Genomic DNA, 13443 nt, shown 5'->3' with positions numbered 1-13443 from the left:
GTTGGTCTTGGGGGAAGCTCAGTGAACGAGGTGCTAATTCAGGAGTGGCTCCCAGCGTTCAGTCCATGGAATAGACTCAGTGGAGGGAGATCCAATACCTTATGAAACTGTGTCCCAGGATCTTTCTTATTCCCTCAGTTCACAGAGCCACTCTTCAGGCCACAATGAGCCAAGGGAAACTTGAAGAAGTGTATCTAGCACACCCTGGGATTACAAAGTGCATCCCTTCTTTTATGAAGCAGATTCGATGGTCCTCACCTGAGATTCCGTAGCTTCACCTGGCTCTGACCTGTCCTCAAACCAGAATGCTTCATTGCAAAAAGCTAATCTCTCCTTTTCATACTCAGTGAATACAGAGAAGAGAGACTCACTGCCATCCATTGCAAAAGGGTCTTTGCATCGGTTATAAAGGCCTAGGCCAAATCAGCCTTCTCTTCAGGCTGAGTGCCTCTCTACCCCAAACCTTCCTGGGAACTCTTCTAATCAGACACCGTGATTCCATTTAGAAAGTGAGGGTTGGAAGCCAGCCATGTGCCCAGAAGTGTGCCAGGGGTCTGGGATTTATAGTCCAGTGAAAAAGCCAAGGGATACAGACATGTGGTAAGTTGTAAGGCTGGTCATCGGTGTTAAGGAGAGCAGGCATGGCCTGGAGGGGAAGGTGAGTCCTAACTGGGGGTGGTGGGGAGCCCAAACTTTCTTCTTACTGGGGGTATTGAAGTTATCTTCAAGGATGGAGTGCCGCCTTGATGTGCAGCCTAAAGCGCGAGGCACAGTCATTCTCTACCACGAGACATGAAAGGGTGTGTGAAAACGTCCTTAAGCACCTGCTGGGAGCTCTCCAGGAAATCATTTATCTGCCCTGCACTTCAGTGCCTTGACTGTAAAACTGAAACAAAAAAGGTACGTACAAAGAGCCTTAAAACTGTTCATACCCTTCAGCCCAGTGATTCTACTTCAGGGAATATAGCTTAAACACAAACAAGAATGTGGGCAAAGACTTAGGTACAAAGATGTTCACCACAGGGTTATTTAGAAGAATGAATATGTAGAAGAATCAAAATGCCCATTATTAGAATGGCTTTTACTCCCCACCCTTCTCAAATGATGGGATCACCTCTTTGGGAAGCCCTGGCTGAACCCTGAGGTAAGTAACCAGTACAGGAAGCCAGGAACCACATCAGTGACACTAACTCAGTCCTTCCGGGCTTGTTCAAGGAGCCAAGAAATCCACCATCTTTCACCTTTTCATGACCCCAGTGTGGATTATCTTCTGGTGATTTTGATGGTAAATGGTGACCACAGACGGGTTTTCTCTTGGCCTCCCAAAATGTATGTGGTCCCCACCCTGCTCCATCTGCCAAAGTTGGTTGGGGGTTCCTAGAACTGGAAAGGCTCTTAGAAAGTTCATAGTCCAATCCCTTTGAAGGAAAGGGACTTGTCACATTGCTTGTTAGTACAAAGCCATGGTGAGCATCCAGGCCACCTGTCCCCCAGCCCAGTACTCTGGTTATGTTGGAACAAATGTAATTAGAAAAATATACCAGTAATTCTCGGAATTACTGATGATCCAGATCTTGGCTCTTCATGGAATAGCCATGTTTCTGATCTAAGAAAACTTCTTGATGGAGTATTGGGTACACTCTGGAGCAGAGATTGGTCCCTTCTTCCCACATCCTTCATTCACATCATGCTAATGTTTTACTGGTTTCTAAAAGCAGGTCCATTTCTGCTCTGGTGCTAGCTTGGTCCTATCCCTGCCACTCTATTCTGGTTATCTCATGGGTGACTGAGGGTTAGGGGTAATAACCTAGCCTACTGCCTCCACCCCTTGGAAGAATTCAGAGACTTGAGCCGGGCTGTGGTTCTTCCTAAGCCTTTCTTCCTGGGAGCACCACTGCCCCCCCCTCCCATAGTAGGTAAGCTTTCAGGTAAGCAAAGAGGAAGGCTGTTCTCCCTGCTGTTCTCACCTCTGTCTTCCCTTCCCCTCCCTGTTCCCTACATGCCCTCCCCAGTTTCTACTCCACACCTCCTTTTAACTCACCTCTTCCTTCCTCACTCTCCTTCCCATTTATTTTCCCTTCCGCTATCCCTCCCTCCAGTTCCTGAGTTAGATCCTGAGTTAGATCCCTTCTCTCCCGGGCCCCACGCACCCCACCGCCCCCGTACACCTTGAGCTTCATCTTGGCCACGCCCCTCCCCCACCAGGCTTTCCAGAATCTCTTCAGGGAGGGGCCTGTCTCCAAAGATCTGCAGCATGCCAATCTGGCAGTTTCCTGGGGTGCACATGGGGAAGGTGCACACATGAGGACCAGCTGCCTAGGCTTCTGCAGTTATGCACTTACACATGTGTGTAGAGAGGAGACAGGGTCAGTTGTATGTTACAGATATATCCAGCTGAGCCAATCCTGGGCTGCAGAGACACAACCACATGCCATATGTGCCTCCCTGTGGGTAACTGGGACAGGTGCTTGGGATGTGTTAGTCACCAGGAGAGAAGAGATGGATTGTGACATTGACATTCTTCCTGCCCCTGGTTTTATCAGCTGGAGTACCAACAGGAATCTCAAAATTTCATTTCCTTCAGAAGGAAGGAAGTGCCTCTTGAGGAGTCCAGTAAGGGAGAAGACAGTCCTACATTTCCGGTAACTAGTTTTCATAGAGGGCAGAGAGGATAACCAAAGATGAGACCCTGGCCAGACCCGGGTGTTCTGACTCTAAGCTCACAGTCTGCTTTGAGTAGTGACCTGGCTACCTTCCACTTGCCTTGGACACGTCATTTTAGTCCTCTAGGCCTCAGTTTCCTTACACATCAAATGAGAGTTCCTGGGAAGATCAAACAAGTGAAGAGTTGTAAAGATGCTGTGCCAACACTTGGCGCCAATGCACGAATTCTCGTAATAATCATAAAAAGTCAAAGTGCGTGTGTGTGCGTGCTCTGGGAGCTCGTTTTTCATAGGTCCCTTTCCAGGATGCGAGAATCTGAACTGGGCTCCAGGGCTGGGTGGGCGCGATCGTCCCAGCCCCCACTCCCAGCCTAGGGCCGGCGCGGTCGGGTTTTCCTCCGGCAGGCGGCGGGCTGACGGCTGCAGGGCGCGCTAGGCACGTGAGGCGGCAGCGCCGGCGCCGGCGCCAGCTGCAGAGGTGCAGCCCTGGCCGCCCGGCTCGCCTTCCGCAGGGGCTGCCCGTGCCGCTGGGCCGCCGAGCCCTTCCTCCCGGTTCCGGGGCTCGCGGCCTGCCCACCGCCCTCCGCGACCACGACCCCAGCCCACTCCAGCCCCTCCGTGCGTCCCCGCGCCATCCCTGCCAGGACCGCGAATCCCTCCGGTTTCGGCGGCTGTGCTGGTCGTCTCGGAAGCGTGTGCGCTCGGCGGCGGGCAGAGGCTGCCTTCGGCTCCTGCAGCTCCGCCGGTCGCCACTGGGGGCTGCCACGCCGGAAAGCTCGTCGGGGACGGTGCGCACGGCCGCCGGGTTCCTGGGCGCCTCTGGCCGCTGGGCTTTCTCCACCGCTGGCCCTGCGCCGTCTCCGCAGCCCGCCAGGCTCCCTCCCAGATCGGAGCGTGTGATTGGGTGCGTGTGTGTGTGCGTGTGTGTGTTGGGGAGAGAGAAACCGGGAGAAACCGGGTACGCGCGTATGCGCGCGCGCGTGTGGGGGGCAGTGTGCATGCGGGGAGTACGGGGGAGTGTGTTTGTGTGTGTGCGTGTGGGTGTGAGTGCCTGGCTCCCTCTCGCTGAGACACACATGCACGCACACACACACAACCCGGCAGGCTCGTCTGAACTTGAAGACACCCCACATTCCAAGATGCCCGAGGTTCCTGGGAATGCCCGGGTTTCTTCGATCCGGAAAATCCTGCCGGCATCCTCCTAGAGAGGGATTATCTTTTTTTTTTTTCTTCTTCTTCTTTAATCTGGAAGAGAAGAGAACAAGTTGTGCTTTTCCCCCCTTCTTCTTGCTAAATGCCATGGATATAACTGAATAAGCGGCTCAGGGCTCTCCCCGCGTGGACGTCCGAGGCCACCATCTGCCTGCGTTCGCCGGAGCCGCCGGAGGGTTTAGCTAGAGCCTGTCTCGGGCGGAGAAGGATGCGTGGCCGAGCAGGGGAGCCCGGGCGCCCCGCGGAGCCGGCCTTGGTGCCTCCCAGCCGGGGGTAGATGCTGCCTCGCCCAGGTGAGTGGTCGCCGCTGCTGCGTCTTCGCGATCCCGGGTGTCCTCGGGAGCTCGGCGCCGGGCTGAAAACGCGCCCAAGGGAACCGGGAACTTTGCATCCCTTTTTCACTTGAAGACTCCCCTCATCATAGGGGCTCCAGCGGACACCCACTTCTCTTTTCGCCCATCCTTATCGCGAGAGATTTCCTTTCCTTTCTTTCGTTTTTTTTTTTCCCGGATAGTGGGGGTGAAACTCTGGCGGGGAGCGGGGAGAGCGGGGAGAGCGGGGAGAGCGGGGAGAGCGGGGAGAGCGGGGTCTTCGTGAGGCGGGAGAGCAGGATGGAGAGCAGGATGGAGCGACGGAGCCGCGGGTGGATGGAACGGTTGAAAGCAGCAGGAGAACTTTGCCGCCAGACCACTCTGTTGCATCTCCGCACCTGGGAGGCCTGGCTAGAGCCATTGCTGGGGGCTGGGTGGGGGCGCTGGGGACTCCCTGAGCTCTGTGGGCTGGGTGGGGTGGGGTAAAGCCAAGTGCAGAGGGGTTGATGCACAGCGGAGGGGAGGAAAGAAGGCATGGCTGCAGCTGGGGGAGGCAAGTAGGGCAGGTTCAGGAACCCTATTCTGGCCTCAGGCAGAAAAAGCGAGATTAGGGGGATTGTGTATGTGTGCAGCCTGGGCAGGAGAATGGCATGATGAAGCAATATGGAAAATGGCATTAGCCATGCCTAGGTTCATAGGGCTCTGTCTTCCACCCAGCCATGCCCTGGTTCTAAGGTTGGCTTGGCCAGGGAGGAGGGAGAGCAGTGGATCGTTCCGAGGTGGACAGTGCCTTGCTTTGCACAGACCTTCTGAGGGAGGTGTCCTGCTCATCTTCCCATCAGCCCACTACAAAGGACAGAGGCAGAGAGTTCCAGGGAGATAGATCCTCTGAAAGCCAGCGCTGGAGGGAGAAGGGAGCCTGAGCTAAGACCGCAGAGGCACTGAGCCAGACTGTTGCCAAGTGCATCGGGAGGCAGCAGACAGCTGCAGACAGACAGACAGACACCTGCAGGGACGGGGAACATGTCAGAGCCTGCACTCTTGAGTTAAATTTACAGGGATGGTTATAGGTGCTGACCCCCTGCCCTGGCCACAACTGTGTGTGTGTGTGTGTGTGTGTGTGTGTGTGTGTGTGTGTGTATACACATGTGTATGTTTCAGGGAGGTGACAGCTGTGGCCTCCATGGCCTGATTGGCCACCTAGCCTTCCAGTGCTGGGGGAGGGGGCAGCTTCAGGAATTTGACCCCCTGCAGCTGGGAAGGTACAGAGCTAGGGAGGAAACTGCCATTCCCTGGGCTATGAAGTTCCCAGGGACCAGGGCTAGAGGTTCCACGTGGGCTGTTTTTCTTGTGTGGGGGCTGATTTGGGACGCAAGGTGGGGAGCAAGGGAACTGGGTCTTGGGGTTGTGCCCTGGTCTGGTCCCTGCCCTCTGGCAGGAGCTTTATGTAGCTATGCACAGCAGAGCCCCGAGGACGGTCGCATTTCCTTGTGGGGTGCATTGGAGACTGAAGGGGGTCAGGGTCCTGTAGGGAGGATTCAAACGCTTCAAAAGGCCTGCGCTTGGAGCCATCAACCTCGGCAGACCATGTCAGCTGCCTGGGCCCTTCTGCCGATGCTGGAATGTCATCCTTCCCAACTGACTCTGGCTGGGAGTGCAGAGTTGCATCTCTCTTTCTGGCCTCCTCACATGCTTCTGCTCAGGCCCCCTGCCCAGCCCTCATTTTAAAATTTCTGATCTAATTCCTCCCAGGAATGTAATTATGTATCTTTCTGCCCTCATCCTGGGGATGCAAACAGCAAACTTGGCATTTGCATTTCAGCCTCCGGGAGGTTGGCTCTCAGCTCCATCCCTTGTCTTGGAAGGACTGGGTGCCTGCCATGGGCTGGAGACCTGGGGCTTGGGGTTCCTTCTTCTGGGAAGTGCCAGTTCTTTGCTCAGGCCCAGAAACGTGAGAAGCTGGGGAGTCTGGCCTGAGAGAGGGTGAGCTGGGAGCTTCCAGGAGGTGAGGGTGAGGAAGAGAAGGAAGATAGATGGGAAGAAAATGCAGTCAGAGTGGGTGGGGCCACTGGGGAAACCAGGCAGCCTTCTGGCCACTGGAGTTCTGCTTTGATTGCAGGAGGAATTGCTCTTCTTATCTTTGCTTCAGCTCCAAAGGAAAATAAAAAAAACCAGTGATTCTGGCCTCCAAGTGCCAGTTTGCCAAGCCTCTTCAGCCTGTGGGGTTGAGCAGTTTCTTCTCTCCTTTTTTGAGGGGTGGGTGTATAGAGGCATGTAAGCTCCTGGCCTGGGGTCTGTCTACCCAGGGACAGTGGAGAAGTGAAGTTGGAATTGTTTTCAGAAAATCCCCTTTCCTAAGGTGGATATGAGACTCTAGGGAGTTCACAGTCTGATGGGGGAGGCTGCTAGACTGGAAGCAGAGAGACAGAATAATAAACAACCTGGGATAGCCAAGTGGAATTGGACTCTCAACAAGAACACCAACAATTTGAGTGTTTTGTGATTTTTCTTTGGATAGGGGTAGAGTTTTAGGGTCCAACTTATTGAAGGAATAGAGTTGTGAAGTAATGGAATGAAACCTCAACTTGGGGGGCCTGGGTTCAAATTCTGGCTCTGCCACATCTTGGTTAACCATGTGAGTCTTTGTGTTTTGACCTGGTAAAAGAAAATAATAGCATGTGCCCAAAAGATGGATTATGACCTGATGTTTTCCTGGTGGTCCCCAAACCCCTTTTCGAATCTGAGAGAGTCTTCAGTTGAAGCAGGGAGGGTTGGAAGGGAGGGAAAGGTCTTCAGAGACGTGGAAGATAGTATAGCCAGCTTTCCCCTGCCCAGGGAGCTGCCAGGAGGGTTTGATGCCATCAACCATAAGCTGATTGTTAAAAGACTCCAGGAAGCCCTCCAGAAAACTGAGAATTGATGGTTGAGGAGCAAATTTCACCTCTAGGCCCTGGCACCTTCTTCCCTCCCTTTCTCTTTTTTGTTTTGGATTTTTATGGCCATGCACGTTTCCTCAGGAAGTGGGGTTCTGCATTTTACAAGTTTCATTTGCCAGCCTTTCCTGTCTGAGGTTTGAATGTAAAATACCCTCCAGCACCCAGTCTTCTCTTTTTTTACTCTACTGCCCACTCCCCCAAGGGTGGCCTCACAGGAATGCTGTCAGGCCCAGGTAAAGGGAATGGATAGGGCTCCTTGTGGGGCCTGGGCGGGGCTTGTGATTGAACTGGGTCTTATCTGTGGAGTTGGGGGAGGGATACATCCAATTTGAGAGAGGGGCCTAGTTTTCTTACTGATGAAACAGGATGCTGGTGCTCCCCCTCCAGGGTTGTTGGAAGGGCAGAGTAGCATGTGTGATTGCATTTTGTAAACTGGACAAGCCCTTTAGCACTCAGAGCTATATCTGTGACCCTTCCTCATTAAGACTGTCACTAAAATGTCAAATATAATTATGCTCAGGTATCAGGGCACTAAAGATGGGCTTTCACGGGTCAGTTTCATGTGGGACTGCAGTTAACCGGTGATTACAGACAAGCCAGTGGACACTGTGCCTTCTGAGAAAAGGGGTGCTAAGAACCTGCGGAAACAGGGCAGTTTTGTCTAGATAATTGGGTGGGACTGGTAGGAAGCTAGGAAGGGGCACATGGGCAGCATTTTTGGAAGCAGCATTTTTGGAGGGTTTTTCCTAATCACACCCTTCCATTAAATTTTAATACCACAGATACACTGTGTGTATATTTATGCTTTGTATATCAAAGGATTAAGTTCTCTTTTTTGGCCTCCCCACCAAGAACACATTTTTGCCCCTTGGGGGCGATATTGTCCCCATTGAGGATGCATTGTCCTAAAATTAACAGAAGTTAGTGATAGTTAGAAGAGGTGGAATAATGAGGCGGGGCATCCAGAAGACAGTGAGGAAGAACGATGCAACTTGCTACCCCAAGTGTGGTCTGTGGACCAGCATCAGCATCACCTGGTAGCAGGTAAGCCGTGAAAAACCCTATGCTGCAGACCTCCTGAGTGGGAATCTCCATTTTATCAAAATGAGAGGTGGGGACAGTGTTGGATTGACTGCCCAAGAACACAAGGCTTGTCTTTGAACAGAGGGTCAAAAATAGCTATGTTCTGGACCACTCAGCTTGTTCAACTATTGAGTCCAAATGCACCAAGCAAGTTTTAGTAATGACACAGTCAGTCCACATATGTCATGATTTATCAGCCTATTTTTTTTTTTGAGTGATTTCCTTGTGTCGTAACTGAGGATTGTATAGAAGGTGCGGGAGCCCTGCAGAGGAGACCCAAGGCTTCCATGCAACAGAAAACCAGGGCATCTTTGATGTGGACAGATCTGGGCCTGCTTTTTTTGAATGTCTCCAAGGGCCGAGGCAAATGGAGACCAGACCAACAAACTGGAACTATATAGACAAGATATAGGTGTTAAACTGTGTCAAGCTGGATTAAGGAACAAAACTGTCCTCTCATAATTTATCAACCTGCTTGGGATTGTCTGCAGGAGAGCCTGGGCCTCCCTGGCAGCCATCCTGTATTAACAGGGCAGCCCCACAAACATGAAAGATGGCAAAATAAGTTGGGCTCTTTACAGTTCACTGTATTTGTCATTGGCATGTCCTATATTAATTCACCCACCAGCAGCTATAGTCCATGTGCCCAGAAACAACATGAAGAAATGGAAAGCTGAGCATCTCTGAACCCTTCTTCCCTCTGTGTCTCCTGGCTGGGCCCTCTCCCCTCTCTACCCCATTTTGATGTAGGACGACACAGAGGAGCAGGTTCCCTGCCTTATCTCAGATCTCTAATACACATTCTGGGGATGCAAAGTCTATTTGGCCCATCCATTTCTTCTTCCCAGGGACTCACTTCCTATTCCTTTTCTCCAAAAGTAGCACTCTGATCCCAGCTACCCCATCCTTTTTCATTCTCCTGTTAAGGCAGCTTTAGTAAAAGAAGCCAGGGAGTCCCCAACTAGTGTTGAGGGTCTGTGGAGGCTCCTACTTCAGAATAATTGTAAAGTAGGCCTTGATGTTACATGACTCTCTCTGATCCTCAAATCATATTAAATGTGGCCACCCAGCCTACAGGACTTGGAGAAGCTTGGGGAATGAGCCATGTGAGGGTCTCAGTACTCGGTGAGAGAGCGATGGATGGTGGCAGTGAGGGAAAAGGCGTTTCTCACTTTCTGAGCTCCTGGAAACCCCTAAAAATGCCTAACAATGGCTGTAAGATGAGGGCTTGTCATTCTAAAAAGGCATTGAAGATTCCTGGATAGGTACAGTGGGTTCCTTGACTCAAGCTTTCCTGCAGTGAAGCCACTATAATACCTAGAAATGTCCTCCTGGGGCAGAAAGGAGGGAGGATGGAGAGGTACCTGGGGTCACACGCGTCAGAGGTTAGAGGTCCTCCTGTAGCACAAGGCGCTGCAGGCTGGTCAGAGAATGCTTGCTGTGGTACAGGGGAACCTGGAATGAGCTCTCATTTTAGCTGCCCTGGAACTTGCTGCGTGACTTTGGCCATCCCCTCTCTTCCTGTCCTCACCTGTAGATCAGAGCCTGCGTGCTCTCCCAAGGCCTTTTCAGTTCAGGTCATTGATCCTTTGATTTATGAGTTCATGATCCAGCCTCAGAGCAAAGACTTCTCTGCAGAGCCATCTAGGCCCTGGAAGTTACTTGTCTGGGGTCCTCCATCATCTTTCCCATCCTCTTCTGCCAGACAGCACTGACCTGAGGCTTTTCTTTGATTCATGCTACTGACTGCTCTATGCCCCAACACTGTAACTGGGTTTCATTTGGAATGATTAGGATCCCAGGGCTGCCATCTGATTGAGGGTGTCTCATTCCTCCCCACTCCATCACATACATGTGCACATACACACATTCATACACACACACACCAGTGTACACAGGTCCACATACCTCACACACATTTACACATGCATGCCCACACATATACCTACACATACCCACATTCATGCTTACACTCACATGTACATTCACATATGTATACACACTCCCACATACTCACGTATTCATACATACACACACAGACATACAGGGACACATTCATGTACACACACTCACAAGTTCATATACCTACTCTTACAAATGCAACACTCCCACATATTCACACGCATATGCACACACTCCCTTTTTCCACTGCACTGACTTCTCCCTTATAGACATGGGTAAGTGCCATTCAACCCTTTGAGCTCACTGTCTATTTTAGAGAGCATTTTAGTACACGGCCTCCTGTCATTCCTGTAGCTCTCTGACCTCATTCAGGAGGATAAAACCATGTTCTCTTCTGTATATGGATGAGGAAACTGGCTTGGATTTGCAGGTAGCAGGGTCAGAATGAGACCCAAGACTTCTGGGTCTGTCCAGAGATTCACCTACCCCTTGAGAGCTGCTGTAGCACTTTCTGCTCTGTAGAACAACCCTGGAAGGCAGAAAGGCTATATTTTATCTCCTTGTTAAAGATGGGGACTAAGGACCAGGGAGATTCCCACACAAAGGATGACTGGGCCATCTATCCTCAGCCAGAACATGTGCAAAGTCCTGAGGCTTCTTCCTTCCTGGCTCTCAGTCTGCTAGAAGCTTTTATTCACACTCAACTCCAGCAAGTGAGAAATGCCACCCTAGGGCAGCCCCACGGGCATTCCAGTTTCAATTCTGACTTGTTTTCACCCAAGTAGGGTGTGGGAGAAGAGTAGACTGCCTCTGTCCTCAGGGTGGAAGTAAACAAGCCCTCTCACTGCCATTTCTCATGCTGGGATCAAGCTACACTCATCATCAATGTATCTTTTTTTGTAGTCTCAGCCCCCCTCACCTCTTGAGGCTATAGCCTCTGTGCTTTTCTGCCTGCCATGACAATGAGGTTTCCTTTAGCTTGCTCTAAAGTGCCTCCTTCACTCCCTTCAAACTTTAAGGCCCAGAGAGCCTGTTCCTTTAGGATATGGTGATCAGTCCCATCCTCCTTCATCCAACCCTTTCGTGACGTGATGGTGATGGCTAGCAGTCTTCCCCTGTTTAGTTTAATTCAGCAAGCATTAATTGAATGCCTACTATGTGCCACCCAGGGACCCTGACACTGCAAAGGTGAATTACCTCTCGAGTCCATGTGTGCATGCAGCCCTCAGCCTCGTCGATCATTTGACTTCTTCTCCTGCACTTTTTCCTGCCCTGTATGTGAACTCCAGGACTTGATGATGTTGCGGGTGGAGGTTCCAAGTTCTGGCTGATTTCTACTGCAGTCCCTCACCGGCATTCTTGTGTGTATGTGTGTGTTCATGTGTGTTGCTTAGGAGTCAGCTAAGGTCACACACAATTAACTGCTTGTTGTAAAGCTGACAGTGGTGGTGGTGATGATGATGATGGTGATGATACAGTGATGGTAATGAAGTCCACTTAAGAAACAGACTCTCCAGCTGCTTTCCCAGCTCCTTCTCCTGCTCTACCACTAAGCTGACGTCTTACCATCTCACCCAAATAGAAACTGATAGGATGAAGAGATTTGGGGTCATCGTCCCAATTTAGGGACAGCTGGCCTGAAAGGAACCATTAATCTTCCTCCTTGCCCGAGGACTTATGTTGCAGGGGCTAAGCTGGGAAGAAGGGGAGCTGAGGGTAGAGACCTTGGAATAGACTTTAAACCCTGGATCCTCTGTCCAGAGTCACACCTCCTAAGCACATAACAATAAGGGCTATTGCCCTGGAGGAGAGGGTGGTTCTCCAGGCTGGTGAGGGGCAAGAATCTGGGAATGAGGCTGCTGGCAGGGATTGTGCTTGTGATCACAGAGTGGTTGCAAATGGGCAAAGCAGGCCCCTGATGCTTAGCAACTCTTCCTCTGATGAGTGAAGACCAGTCTTTGTCCTTGGAAAGTTTATGTCTAAGGAGGAGGATAAAGCAGATACATAGGCTCATTACTAGGGAGCATTTAGGCACCAAAATTCATGAATGGAGCATCTTTCCCATAGGGAGAAATGTGCTTCCATTCATAGGACTTGCACTGTATTCTGTTTTCCTGGTTGTGTGAACTTAAACAGGTTACTCTTTCTGTGCCTCAGTTTCCTCATCTGCAAAATGGGAGTAATAACAGTACCTACTGCACAAGGTTGTTAAGGAAATTAAATGAATTACTATACCTAAAATACTTGGAGCAGTGCCTGGCACATTGAACACTACAAAAGTGTGAGCTATTAGCAGCAGCAGTAGTAGTTGAAATAGTGGTATTTTTTCTAAGCGTGGAGAGGACCATACTTAGGAAAATACCACTGAAGAGCCTCTTAACGGATACTCCTTTCTAACGACCACCTCTTAAGTTAGACAGCAGAGTGGGGAATCTTCACATGATCTCATTTGTCCCTTCCAACAATCCTACCAGGCAGGCAGGATAGACCTTATGATTATAGCCACTTGCATAAGGGGAAACTGAGGCATAGATGTTCTAAAGTGGTTTATGGTCTGATGGGGTTTTCATGTACCTCGCAACCACATTGCGTTCAGACAAGGGATTACCAGAATTTTGGAGCAGCTGGTTTTGGATGATGATAGCTGATAGGTTCAGGACTGAACCTTATGCAAGTTGGGATCAGATTGTTGGGAAAATAAGCCACGATGGGGAAGGAAGATCTCATTCCAGGCTTGCATAACTAGGCAGGATCTGCATGAAATGGCATGGGGAAAAGCAGGCTACCCTCTACACAGCACCCCAGAGGATGGGAGTTAGGCCATGGGACATGAGTGTTGAAGCCTCTTGAAACTGTCATGAATGCCTTGAGATGGGGGCGGGGTTAAGAGTAGCGTCTACTTTATAGGGTTGTTGCATGCTTACTGTGAGGGTGCTGCTGCGCTGGGAGCACTCAGTGGGGACAGAAGGGATGGGGGACCTGGATTGGGAACCCTCTGATTCAGCCTGGCCTGGTATGTGGAGGGAAAGGCAGAGATATCCTCCTGGGCCATATTCCTACCCACCCCAACACCCTTGTCCCAGGGCTGCTCCTAGTGGTAGGAAGGGGACCATCCTGGATCTTTTAGTTTGAAAGGACTTGGAAAGCATTTGGGGCAAGAAAATAGGCCTTGGGCCAGGACCCAGAGAGAGGATGAAAACCTCCAGCAGGGAGAACCGGACTGTAGGAGGGCATGCTTGTGGGGTTGGGGTTTTAGGAACTCAGGGGTGTCAGGATGCAGAAGTTGATCATGGGTCCGTATCTAGGGAGGGACATGAGGTGATGATGGAACGTAGG

At 51.0% G+C, this 13443-nt stretch overlaps 1 protein-coding gene across 1 annotated transcript in view; it reads left to right on the top strand.

The window, feature by feature from the left end:
* The first annotated feature begins 3619 nt into the window (after positions 1-3619).
* The window catches only part of LRFN2 (leucine rich repeat and fibronectin type III domain containing 2), a 199255-nt gene continuing 189431 nt past the window's right edge, over positions 3620-13443 (top strand). Inside the window, exon 1 of the mRNA XM_002746517.7 lies at positions 3620-4168. The gene's annotated coding sequence lies outside the window, so the exon portion shown is untranslated. The remainder of the gene's footprint in view (positions 4169-13443) is intronic.

Source organism: Callithrix jacchus, chromosome 4, assembly GCF_049354715.1.
Source record: "Callithrix jacchus isolate 240 chromosome 4, calJac240_pri, whole genome shotgun sequence".
NCBI classification, from domain to species: Eukaryota; Metazoa; Chordata; class Mammalia; order Primates; family Cebidae; genus Callithrix; species Callithrix jacchus.
This window is presented reverse-complemented; position numbering and strand designations above follow the sequence as displayed.